This window comes from Vidua macroura, chromosome 4, assembly GCF_024509145.1.
Source record: "Vidua macroura isolate BioBank_ID:100142 chromosome 4, ASM2450914v1, whole genome shotgun sequence".
In the NCBI taxonomy this organism is placed as follows: Eukaryota; Metazoa; Chordata; class Aves; order Passeriformes; family Viduidae; genus Vidua; species Vidua macroura.
The window spans coordinates 17,189,530-17,202,827 of record NC_071574.1 but is presented as its reverse complement, the minus strand read 5'-3'; positions in this window follow the sequence as shown (position 1 = coordinate 17,202,827).

Here is a 13,298-nt window from a genome sequence, read left to right as displayed (position 1 = left end):
GGTTGTGCCATTGTATGAGAACTGGGAGTGTCTCATGTCATGTGGCAGCTTGTGCTCAGTCATAAAAGGAACAAGAATTTTGGGTTTAAGGCATGAACTAATATGACAAACTCCTGGTGAGTCCTCAGTGGCTGTTGAATGGGATGCTAGTGCCTTCCTGATAGCTGCTTGTTGTTCCTTTCCCTGCTGAGCCCTCAGGTGTCACCTCCCCACATAATCCTGGAGCTCCAGAGGGACCCCCCGCTGTTCCCTTGGCTCATGCTGGGGGCCTGAGCCCAGAGTGTGCCGTGGCAGCCCCTGATTTCTGGTTCAGCCCTGATTTATAGTTCAGGTGCCCTCAGTGCCCTGCACTCTGCCCTGGATTCACATGGGAATTGCTCCCAACTCCAGCTGCATTTTGATGGCAATGCAGGTGTTTGGTTATTGCTTCCACAAGAGCCACATCATTACAGATATTTTCTAGAGGACACAAGGAGAGATGAAAGAACAATCTCACTTAATCAGCTCCCACAAAGGTTAGACTGGAGAGGCTGCTGTGGCTGGAGCTTGCTGCCAAGTGCCCCCTGAGGGCTACATCTCTCTGCAGCCATGTGCCAGCAGGGCACACAAGAGAGCCCAGCCCTTCCACAGCTCATCTCCTTCCAGGAGTCCTCCCATAGGCAGGAGCAGAATTCCTGTTTGTGGTGGATCTGCCTCCTTCAGGAGCAGGGTTTCCTCCACTGGGCTAGTGGTGATTCCCCTTCTGTGTTTGTGAAGGTCTGATCTGCACCAATAAATGGGTGCTCATTAACAGCTTGTGAGGTCAAGCACAAGGATCATAAAAACACCAAGCCTCTGAGTGGACAGCAAGGCTGAGATGGTCAGTTCCCATCTCCTTTATCCTAAAGGTACTGGCAATAGATCTAATTAGGAAATCTGAACTGCTATCCCATTATCTACCCTTGGTGTTTCCAATTAATCATCTGGCCTTTCCATTCTTACTCTGTCTGGAACACCTTGGAGGTTGCTGTGATAATAATGTTCAGCACTGGGAATCTGTATTAGTGTTTTGGGTTAGGAGTGAGCTGAAAACACAGATAATGCAGACCTACCAGCATTTGAAAATATAGCACCTAATTTCATCATTTGAAATGGAGCTGCAAGTGTTGCTCAACATCTGATCTCACAAAAAGGGCTTTTTTTTAGAGACAAGATCATCCCTAAGGTGTGTGGAATTGATTCCCCTTCCAGCAGCTCAGTGGTGGGCACAGTGCCCAGACCAAATGAGCTTTTAAGGCCCCTCACATAGAGTGAGGCACTTTTTCTTTTTTAATACTTGATTTATTTGATTATATTTATCAAATTAACAGAAATTGATCAGAAGTCCTCAATTTCAGGGAACTGACAGAAAGTAGCTGTGCCGTGTGGGGAGGAAAAACTCTTAGTTGTCTAGTCAGAAAGGGATAAGTAACTTTGTAATTGCCAAGAGAGCAAGGGGAAAGCCTGAACTTGTTCCTTTTTAGATTGGTGTAAGTATGTGCTGAACTTGCTGAACTCCTAAACTGCTCTATTAGTCAAATTTAGCCAGGGACAAATTGGTTCAGCCTCTGCAAGTACTCAGAACTGTTAAAGAAAACTCATTTTAGGCTGGTGCAGGGAGAGGACTGTTGCCCCTGAGAACAGGCAGCCAATTTAGGGAGGGAAGCTGCTGAATGCCAGGCATCCACCCTCAAAGGGAGCAGAGGAGCAGGGCTGTGTGCAGGTAAAAGTGGGAGTGCAGCTCTCCCAGAGCACTTTCTGCTCAGGCTGAGCTCCCTGGTTTCCAGGAGCTTGGTCCAGTCTGCAGTGCTGGGACCCCTGTCCTGCTCATGGGGTGAAGTGAATAATGAGGGCATGAAAAGCAGCAGGATGGGTAAAATCCTGTGTAAGTAGTGTAATGGAAGTAGGTATCCATTTCCAGATATCCTCCAGAGAGTGCTGCAGCCCAAAAACCTGGAGAATGAAATTTTCCTGTCCTTGCTGGAAAAGGACACAGTAATAGGAAAAAGAGAATTGTATGCAGGACAGGCCAGTTTTCACTCTTGAAACAGATTTTTCTCCCATATTTCTTAAATAGACTTTGGGTGTCTGCATTCAAAGACAGAAACATGAAAACAATTAAGTCATTAATTGGAATAACTGCCAGTGCACTGAGTATATAAAGCCATGTAGTAGTTACCTGGCCATGCTGTTATTCACGAGCTCTCTCTGGGCTGGGTTTCTTATGAAAAAAAATTCTAATTTAGATAATTGTGAACATCTTCCATCTTTAAGTCCTGCATAGCCTGTGGCTGCTTTAGGCCTCTTGCACAGCTGAGCTGTTTGGCTGCTGCACTTCATAGCTCTCACTCTGTCACTTTGTGACTCTCACCTGGTTCTCTCTGGCACCTTTTGGTAACTCTGCACTCCTCCATGGCTGGGATGTGTTGGCATCAGTCTTCTCCAGTGGAGTAAAATACTGCATTAAGTCAAGTCTGTGAAAATTGGCACAGTACTCCTAATGTGCTTTATTCTTACTTGGAGACATATGTGATAAAGCATATTTAAACTGCTGGATTTAGCAGAAAATCGGAAAAAAAAGCTAGAATAGAAGAGGAAAAAAGCCATCAGAAGTTGCCTGTCATGCAAAGATAGACATCATAATTTGCTGCAAATAATTTCCTTTATTTAGTGTCTAATCTTTTCTTTATTAGAGTTTTCTCCACTTACAGAGGACAAGGCAAAAAAAGTTGATTGTAAACTTTCAGAAAATTTATAAAGCAATCTGTTGGGATATTAGAACTCTTTTGTTTTTTTTTACTTTAGTTATTTCTTTGCTACCAACAGAAATTATGTATTTAAACTCTAGATAAACCTACAAGTAGGTCATATTTTTTTCTGCAATTCTGTAAAAATAGCTGACAATTCAGATAAATGGTATTGGAGGAGCATAGCAGTAAGCACTTTAATGGAAAAGTGATTCACTAAGAGTTTATTGCATTTAATTTTTTAAAATTGTATTTCCCGGTCAATAATGTGATTATTGATTATTATTGTCATAATGAACATTTGACCCTCATTTTTATTGATCTGTCTTTTCTAAATATGGGTGGCTGGGGTGGGAAAGAGCACCAAGAGTTGGAGCCAGGTGAGACAGGGCAGTTACAGAGTTCTTGTTCTGTACTTCCCTCATTCCCCAGAACTATGGTTTTCCCCCACTGCTCCTGAGTGGCCACTGATGGCACAGATGGATGGTTTTGGGTGTGGTTCTGAAAGCAGGATCTAGTTTTTGGTGTGCGAAGGTTCTGTAGCTCTGGGGAGTAAAAGCAGGATTTTCTCCTCTCTGTGGTGCACACATGGCTGCTTCCCTCCCGGAGGTGTGTGGGATGCAGGAGGAGAAGTGAGGGGAGGTTCCAGGGCTGGAAGGTTCTCTGGGAGGCAGTGCAGGGGCCCTGCTGTGTGCTCAGCACGTGGGGATCCCTCAGACACGAGCCCTTCCTGTTCCCTCTCCCTCCCCAGGACTCAGCACCTGGGACTGCTGCTACCTACTGCAGGGGAGCAGAGCCTGGCTCCTGGGGCTAAACTTTGTTTTAAATGCTTTGAGAAGCAGAAGAACATTCAGGTTTTTCATATGGTAAAAAGGCAGGAAATATGATAAAAGTATTTCATCTAGATAGTTGCAATCCTAAGGGCATCTTTCTAATGAAATGTGTGACAAAACTTAGAGAACTCTGGAAAATATATCTTTTTGTTGTTGTTGTTGTTGTAAATGTGCTGTAGCTGAAGATCTGGACTGTGATTTCCCCTCCTCCTTTACAATAGACTTGTAATCCAAATGCTTTAGAGTGGAATTACTATCAATCTAATGATTTTTTTTTTCATACACCTAACATGATCTTGAATTAATTTTGATGTAAATGGCAGGCCTGAGTCCAGGTACTGCCAATAACCTGCAGTTATTTATGTATCCCTGGAATGGTACTGTGTGAGTCGAACTGTCTGAGCCAGTGCAATTCACATCAGCAGAGGGGCTGTGGGAAGCAACCAAAATCAGCATTAAAAATTGGAAACAACTGAGGCTGCAATTACCCTGACATCAGGACCGGGAGACATTGCCATTGATGTTGGAATGGCTCAGATGGCAGCGGAGTGAGTCAGTGAAACAACTTCAAATCAATGAATAAAGGATTTTAATGGCACCATATTGCTTGGCTCCAGAATGATAATGTTTTAGGGGTGCTGAGTGCACAGTTAGCCATTAGAAATGCTCTAAAGCAAGGCTGCAGTGCATGGCTGCTGCTTCTCTGGGGGTTGGACGTTCTCAGCTTTTTCTTTTCAGAATATTAACAAAGGAAAATTATTTTAAGGATGGACACGTAGTAAGTTTTCTATTTCTAATTCAAGTTCTTAACTCTGAAATGTTCTGACCCAGTGAAACTGAGAGTATAATAACAGATATTACCAGAATAATCTCATCCACCAACTCGGATCTTCTCAAAATGTACTGAGTCAGAGAAAGTCACACTTATCCCAAAGAACAGTCCCACCCAGCCTGTTGTAGATGCCGCCGATCCCAATGGGAAGAATGATGATGTCTAACTCAATTCAGAAGGCTGAATGATTTCTTTATTATAATTATGCTATAATACATTAATATACTATATAAAAGAGGATACTAAAAACTACATGCTACTTTCTCTAGCTATCATATCTAACTACTAACAACTCGTGATCCTGTTCGCCAGAGTCCAGACACAGGTGGATCTGATTGACCATCAGGCCCAAACAATCCACCATGATCCAACCAAGTGATCACTCTAGGTAAACAATTCTCCAAACACATTCCACAAGAGAAAAACAAGGAGCAGAAATAGAAATTGTTTTCTCTTTTATTTCTCTCTTTATACCTTTATGAAAAATCTCGAGAGAGAGAAATGTGCTTGCCTGTGTTTGGCAGTGAGAGTGCCAGGAACAGACTGGATGTGCTGTCTTCAGGCCCTTGTAAAGTGACAAAACTTTCCCTTTTTCCTCTGTGAAACTCATCTATGCAGTTTTTCCTGATCTTGTGCTTACATTTTTCTTTAGCCTGCTGTTCGGCCATTGCTCTGGCATACAGTCCTTGTTTCCCTTGGCACTTGGTCTCGTTCTTCTCCTTATGTGGTTCCAATCTACCTGAACAGCATCATTATTTTCACTCTTTATGGCCTTTATCCTCTATGGGAGTCATCAGCTCCAAAGTAGTGTTTGGTTTTTGTCTTGTTTGAATCTTTCTAAACCAGATGATCTCTTTCTGGAGCTGAGATGTTGACAAGAGCATGTGGGGGGAAAATCTACCTATCAGTGGCTCTGATATGAAATTGGGAGCCTGTGCACAACCATCAACATTTAAAAGTCATGCAGCATTTTGACTATTGATTTTGGGGTTTCACTATTAATTTTGGTTCTTCAAACTGCTTTTAAAGCATCTCCCTTTAAGCTCATGCATGGCTGGGTTTCCCTATAATATTTGAGTGCATGGCTTCTCAGGGATGTTCCTCATACTCAGTTATCTCTGAAATGAACAGGGCTAATGCCTTTATTAATGTTCAGCTCTTTATCAAAAAGATCAGCTTGGCAGGGGGCCCAACACAGAGCTCGCCCCCGCTGTTGTAGTTTTCCCAGGTAGCCAAAAGGGAAGGAGGTGTGCAGAGTCTGTTGCTGAAGTCCAGAGCAGTAGCTGTCCCCTCTCCTTTCCTCGTAGCACACTGGTAGCCGAAGGGTGAGGAGGCGTGCAGTGTCTGTTGCTGAAGTCCAGAACAACAGCTGTCCCCTCTCCTTTCCTTGTGGCAACACCAGGAAATTCCCTCTCTTTGTTTTTGCTTCCCACAGTCCACTCTAGTCTAGTCTTTTGTAGGTGATGGTGACAGGGCAAAAGTCAATCAGGGGATGTGTTTCCCTCTTCTTCAGCTAGGGCATTTGTCTAGCCCCCTCTACTGTGTTTAGTTCTTTATTTATGGGTGTCTTTATCCCCTAAAAAAATGCTCCCATGGTCCCAAGAGGTTTTTATTTGCATTTTAGTCGCAGAATGGCAGCGTGGGTGGGGGGAGGCAGGTTATCTCCAGGTAGTTCTCTAGAAAACAAACAGAGCAATTAGCTGATTAACATTTCAATATTGGTACTCAGCTAGAGCCAGCAGCTGTTCCACTGTTGCCATGGGAACTAGGAAGGCCCTGCCCATGACCCTGGGAACACCAGGAACTTTGTTCATTACAATCTCCAGCTAGTGTAGTATGACTATCACTGTGCTTATAACATCTGGTTTACAGTTCCTGTATAAAATATCTCGCTGCTCCTTGGCCTCTCTCTGTAAGGATCAAACTCTTGGTGTGGTGGTTTGTGGTTTTGTAAGTGTTTTTTGTTAATCAGTTTGTAATGGTTTGTTCCATGTAACCCATTCTGTTCCCCTAATGGTTTAGCCCTAAGTTGTTTACTTCAATATTTTCCCGCCAAGTGCCTGTCAATCCCCATGTCATTCTCCCCAGGCCCTCCTTTGTACCCCCCTTGCTTCGTTATTAGTCCCTGTCAATCCCCAGTTCACTGCCCCCTACCCTTGCCTGTCAAGTTAGACACACCCTGTTTGTTCTGGAAAGTTCCCTGTGTGTTACCCCTTGCACAATTTCCCATTGGACTGTTAAGCCTGCTTCCTCCCCTGTGCTGCCTTTATTGGATTACCTCAGTTGTGTTCTCCTCCCCTAATGTCTCCCCATTGGATGTGAGTTGTTTCCACCCCTCGTACCCTCCCCTCTTTAAAATGTGATGCCCCCCTCATTCCTGCACTTACTTGTCCCTGAACCTTCCTTGGGAATAAAATACCTTGGAATTCATACAAATGGCCCCTTCCTATTTCTTTGCCTCAGTCCTTTGTTCTTGCTTCGGAGCTGTGCTACCCACGCCACAGCCAGCCATAGGGAGCAGCAACTCCCTGTTAGCACTGCCACCCTAGAGGTCTCAGAAGAGATCTGGAGGCAGCCCTTCCTATTGTGCTCTCCGGCCATAGGGCGCGTGCTAGCCAGGAGACCTCCATACTGTAGCCGCAACCAGACAGCAACATCTTGGAGGCTGCCTAATGCTGCTCTGGTACTTGATTTGTCCTTTCTAGAACTGATTCTTTTCTTTTCCCTGAGCTGTTTCAAGGAGGTGTTTATTCCCCAGAAACAAATCTTCTGGATTTTGACTTTACTGGGACATTTTGTTTGTTACTCCTTTATGTTAATTTTGTTTTGTAACTTGTTCTCTATCGCCCTCATAGTTCCATCCAGGCCATCTCTGAATATTCATTTGTGGTTTTAGCACAGGGTTTTTAAATCCCTTCCTCTGGAGAGGAGCTTGAAACTGTATTGTTTTACCTACAGCAGTAAAGAAAATGTAGAAGTCACTTTGTTGTCCTGTGGTTTAGGTATCAAAAAAGACTTTTCTGTATTCCTTGCCTGCTTCTCCATAAATTTTCTACCAAAATAAGCTTCAGCTACTGGCACCTGTATAATAGAGCACTTGTGTTACTGTTTCTTTTTTCTCAATCAGGGCTGTTTATTTGGCTCACATGTCAGTGGTTTCCAGTCTCACAGAAGTGATGTTTCCCTTGTCTCGGACAAGCCATGACAAGCATCCGGAATGTCTGTAAGTCTTTGCTTCTTATTGTCTTGTAATTGTCCTAACTCTAAAATTTTATACTCTAATTGTATTACTATTTTTATAACTATTTTATTATTATTAAACTTTTAAAATTTTAAAAACCAACTGATTGGCGTTTTTCACGATTATGGTAACAGAGGATGGTTTTTAACACCTCTCTGCCAATGCCTTAGGAGAGTCAGAGTGAGGGAGATGCATCCTGCCCTGATTAGGCAGCCTCACTGTGCTCCCCTGGTGTGACTGACAGACGCAGGTTTCGATCGGATGGACAAAAGGAGGCAATAAAACAAAGAAAAGGGAAAGGATTCCCTAAAACTGCGGTAATTAGCCCCTAAGACTAAAGTGTACACGAAGAACAAAGACCCAAGGACAAAGGATAGGTAAGTATTTGTTGGCACAGGGTGGATAAGGGGGGAGATGAATGTGTGCAAATGAGAGGCAGACTGGTTACCCCAGACCTGCTAAGTGAGAGCGGGGTCTCCCATGCTGCGTTTCCATCTTTTTCACGAGAAAAGCGGCCAGTAAAGAGACGAAGCGAGTGATAAAAAGAGTAAGAGAATCTTCCCCCTGAGAAACTGGGACTGGGTCTCAGAGAAAGAGTGGGACCCCTTGGTGGGGGGAAATAAAATGTGAAAAGAGGGTTTTTCTTGGCATAATTCATTGGAAAAAAAAGTAAAAAGAGGGTTAATTCACGGGGAAAAAAAAAAGAAAAAAAAAATCTGCTGGATTGAGAGACATCCAGGATTAAATTTGCTGGGTTGAGGGATTAACGTTCTAAGAGCACTCAGGGTTGCCGGATTGAGGATATGCCCAAGAGAATCTGGGGTTGGACAACACAGCTGGACTGTGGGATAAAAATGTCCAAGGGGATCTGGGGTTGAAAAACACAGTTGGATTGAGGGATATCCAAGAACACTGGGACTGGGCAGTAACACCTAAAATTCTGGTGGATTGAGAGACTTCCAGGATTAAACCTGCTGGGTTGACGGATTAACATTCCAAGAGCACTTAGGGTAAATGTAGATGTGAGAGTGAGTGAAAATTAAAAGTGAGTGAGTGTGGACAGATGAAAGTATATGTAACAGTATTGTGAAGTCCAGAATTATGAATGAACAGGCTTGAGGGTGTGAATGTGTGTGAGAGTGAATGAGAGATAAAGGTGAGTAAATGGAAATGAGTGGAAGATATGTAATGTAGATTGTTTATTTTGAGCTTTACTTTATTTCCTTGGAGGGAGGTATATTGTGTCAAATGGTATTGTGAGAGAAAGGATTTTTTGCGTGGGTAGTTGAAAGAAGGTAGTATTCAGTTTGTTAGAGAAAGTGAGAAACAAAGGTGTGGAATGAATAGATAAGATTTTGAAAAATGGGACCAAAAACCAATAAAAAAGAAGACAAAGGGAAAGAAAAGGGAGGGGAAAAAGAGGGAAAAAGAGAAAAGGAAAGGAGTGGGATCCTTCACTGGTTTTGCCCCCTCCATTCCCATTCACGCCCACACCACTCGTGGCCGAGCTGCTTGTCTCGGGCTCAGGCTTGCCACTTGCTTCAGCTTCGCCTGTTCCAGTCACGGCTCTTGTCCCAGGTCCCAGCAAGCCACTCACTTCGGCTCCATCTGCCTCAGTGCCAGCGCCTGTCCCGGGTCCTCTTTTGCCGCCTGCAGCCTCTGTACCAGTCCCCGTCTCGCTGCTCATGGCTACCCAACTGGCCCCCGCCCCCATCCCGCCCAGCTGGTCCATGGCTGCTCAGCCAGCCGCGCCTGGCAGGCTCCTGTTGGTCCCATCCGTCCCATCCTTGACCGCTTCTCCCATGGCTGTTTCCTTTGCCCCATCCCCAGCAACTTTGCCCGTTCCAGCTGCATTGGGCACCGCCGCTCCTGCTTTGCCTCTGCTGGGAAGAGCTGACCCAGCCGCCATTAACCACGCTCCCGACTGCTACCCCCTGGAAATGCCCCCTCCTTTGGTGGTTCCAGTAGCAAACCCTGCTCATGCTCCCCTGAGCTCCGTTCCCCTGGTAACCACAGCTCCAGCTCAAAGAAACTCTCTTTCTCTGGAGGACCCCCCTTATAGGAACACAAGAAGTTCAGTTAGAAGGCAACATTCTCTGGACTCTTCCTCACAACACGGGAGAAAGGCTATAGAAGAAGACTGGAATCCATTTCCACTAAGAGAGGTCCCAATGGGAGGGGGTGGAACTAAGTTTGTCAATGCCCCTTTGACTTCTTCTGAGGTCAGGAATTTTAAAAAGGAAATAAAAGGGATTTTGAAGGATCCCATAAGCACTGCTGAACAATTAGACCAGTTTTTAGGTTCAAATATTTATACCTGGGAAGAAATACGGTTGATAACAAAGATACTATTTTCTCCAGAAGAAAGGGAAATGATCAGAATTGCAGGCATAAAAGCCTGGAGTAAAAAAAATCCACAGGCCTCCCCGGAGAGGACAAAATGCCGACTGCACCTCCTGAGTGGGGTCAAAATAATGAGGAGGGGAGAAAACATATGAATGAGTATCGTAATTTAATAATCAAGGGAATAAAAGGGGCAGCATCTTGAGGGAAAAATGCTGAAGAGACTTTTGAGGCACAGCAGGGGAAAGAGGAGGCTCCAACTGAATGGTTGGACAGACTTGAGAGAAATATAAGGCAATGTTCCAGAATGGATCCTGACACTGATGTGAGAAAAGCTTTGTTAAGGATAACTTTGTTACTGGTGCTTGACCAGATATTAGGAAAAATTGGAAAAAATTGAAGATTGGCATGATAAATCATTAGATGGTTTATTAAAGGAGTCTCAGAAATCTGTGGCCAAAGCCAAACTAAAAGCAAGGATTGTGGCAGTCACCATGCGAGAAAACAATTACAAAAAAAAAAAAATCAAAACCACACAAGCACTACTCCTAGATATGACGGTAGTAGAGACAGGGGAACAGGAAAGAATAAAAACCCAATACAAACCAAGTCTCAGGAGCATTCCAGGAATGTCTGCTTTTACTGTAGGAGCAAAGGACATTATAGGAGAGATTGTCCTAAGAGGGCAACAGATCTGAAAATCTTCCGAGAGATGAGCACAGTAGAATAGGGATGTTAGAGGCTCTATTTTTTTAGGGGACAAATACCATCTGGAGTCTGTGATAACTTTAAAAGTGGGTCCCCAAGAAAAAGAATTGGAATTTGTGGTAGACACAGGGGTAGAAAGAACCTGTCTGTTAAATATTCCAAAAGGTTATAGTGTAAGTAAAGATACTGTAAAAGTAACAGGAGCAAAAGGAGAGAGTTTCACAGTTCCTGTCATTAAAAATGTGGTAATAGAGGTAGAAACCAGATTTTGGATGGGGATGTTTTATTGGTCCCAGGGGCGGGTAGCAACTTATTGGGATGAGATTTACAAGTGAAATTAGGAATAGGGTTTATCCCAGAAGATGGGAAGATGACAGCTCGAATTTTAAAATTAAGCTAAGAGGATAAAGAAAAAAACTAACAAGGAAGTTTGGGCTGGGGAAGGAAATAGGGGAGGATGCTTCATACTGAGCAGATGTCTTCACTGAGCTGTTGATTCAGCTAATTCTTTCCCCTTTGCTATGTACAGGTAGTTTAAATTATTTCTTGCAATTTGCATTGTGATTTTTCATCTTGAAATATGTAACTTGCTGTACTCTAGGATTGAAAAAGTAGTTTACAGCTGTGACATAGCAAAACCTGCTTTTAATTTACTTTGAGTTGATGCAAGGCTGTTCAATCAAGTGGTTCTCAGTGTGTAAAGTTAAACTAAAGGTAACACCAGCTGCTTGGTAGGTCAATGAGAAACATTTTTTCCTTCCAGCCAGTCCTTTTTCATGTACCCTAATGTGTTTTGCTTTCTTGGTTTTTGTTTGGTTTGTTTGTTAGTGTTTCTGGAAGTGCTGAATACTTGCAGTGCACCTAGAACAGCAGCTAGAGCTGTGCATGCATAGCACTTCTGAAAAATAGGGCTAATTTTTTGACCCAGAATTGGAGGTGGCTACATATAAAAAAGGGAACCTACAAAGCTAGGTTTCAGTATGTTCTAATATAAGCTGTTAATTTGTTATTTTCAGCATCACTGTGGGTGTGTGACACACACACACGAAAAAGAGGGTGTCTCTGCTTGCTGTAGTTTTATTTCTTGAATGAGTTAGAGAGCTATGAGGAAGTTGTGGGTTCTTTGTGTGGTTTATCCAGGTCTGCAGGGAGGGTTTGGCCATGATTCCCTCTGTGCTGTAGGTAGCCCTGCAGCATGGCAGCAGTAGCTTGTCTCTAGTGAGTTTGCAGGCAGGGTGCTTCACTACTGCAGTGCTCAGGTGCTGTTTCCTATTGTGACATTAAAGCTTGAATTCAAGAGTGCCTCTTCCCATCCTGTTATTGTTTGTACCACAGGAGCCTCTTTGGACAGTGTTTCCTAGCAGTCAAAGAGAAGGTATTGCAGAGACAAATTCCTTACTTTCTGTCCCCCACACTGTATTCATTTTTTGTCCATTCCCTCTTCAAAATATGGATTTGTAAAACTCATGCTCTGTGTCCTCAGATGCCCTTCCCAAATCAAACCTTGGCTTCATTGCAAATTGCATTGCATTAACTAGCATTGTCTTAAAATTTTTTGGTGCAGGCAGGGTCACTTTGGAAGTAAGTTGTTGTTTACCTTGTTCCTACAACCTTTTTGAACTTGTGAATGGAAAAAATTGTGATAGCAAAGCAAGTTTTTAATTTTGGCACTGTGTCAGCTGTGAGTGGCTAGTAGCCTTGGTGGAGGGTGCTGTGAATTGCACGCTTGCAGAACGCACATAACAAAAGTAATTTTATTTGTAAAGAAGTTGAAAAAGGGGGGAGGGGTGATTGGCAGACTCACCTCTCTGAGATGTTGGAATGTGGACTGATATTAGAAGGTGGACTGATGTTGGAATATGGATGTTAAAATGTGAAGAGAGAGAAAGAGAGGGAGAGAGAGAGAAAAAGAGAGAGAGAGGCGAAGAACAGAGTTAAATGCAAGGCTGTGAAAAAGAGGGAGAAAGGGACCACTGCTAGAGATAAGATCAAGGCAGAGATAGTTGACTTTCACAAAGTGGTTTATTTTTTAAAGCAAGATTTTTTTTCTTTCTGTTTTTTTGTTGTTAAGAAGAGGAGGCTTTTGTTCTGAAGAATGGGTCTGTAAGACTAAAACAGTTAAATGTTGCCCAAAAAGTAAAAAGCAAGAGATGTGATACATCTTGTGTTAAAATTGGCCTGGTCTTTTTTATTTAACTAATTATAGCTCACAGAAAGAATAATTGGCCTCTGCAGCTATTAACACAGCTAGATATGAGTAGAATAAGCAGCTGTAGAAAAAGCTTTTCGTTAGACCCAGAAAGTTTTGAAGAAAACTAATGGTAGAAGTTAATGCAGTATTGTTTTTCTTTTAACACGGTGTTATTAAGAAGTCCTTTCCAGGTACCACTAAAGCAGCAATCCGAACCACAGAAAGAGGGTGAATTCATGACAGCAAAATCAAAGAACTTGTGAAGAACCTTGAAGAATGGATTATCATATTAAAACCGGGTGATACCAAATTGACTTTCAACTGGGACTGGGTGATAACAGTTTGAGAAGACCTAAATGAACCAAGGAAGGTACAAAGAATAACA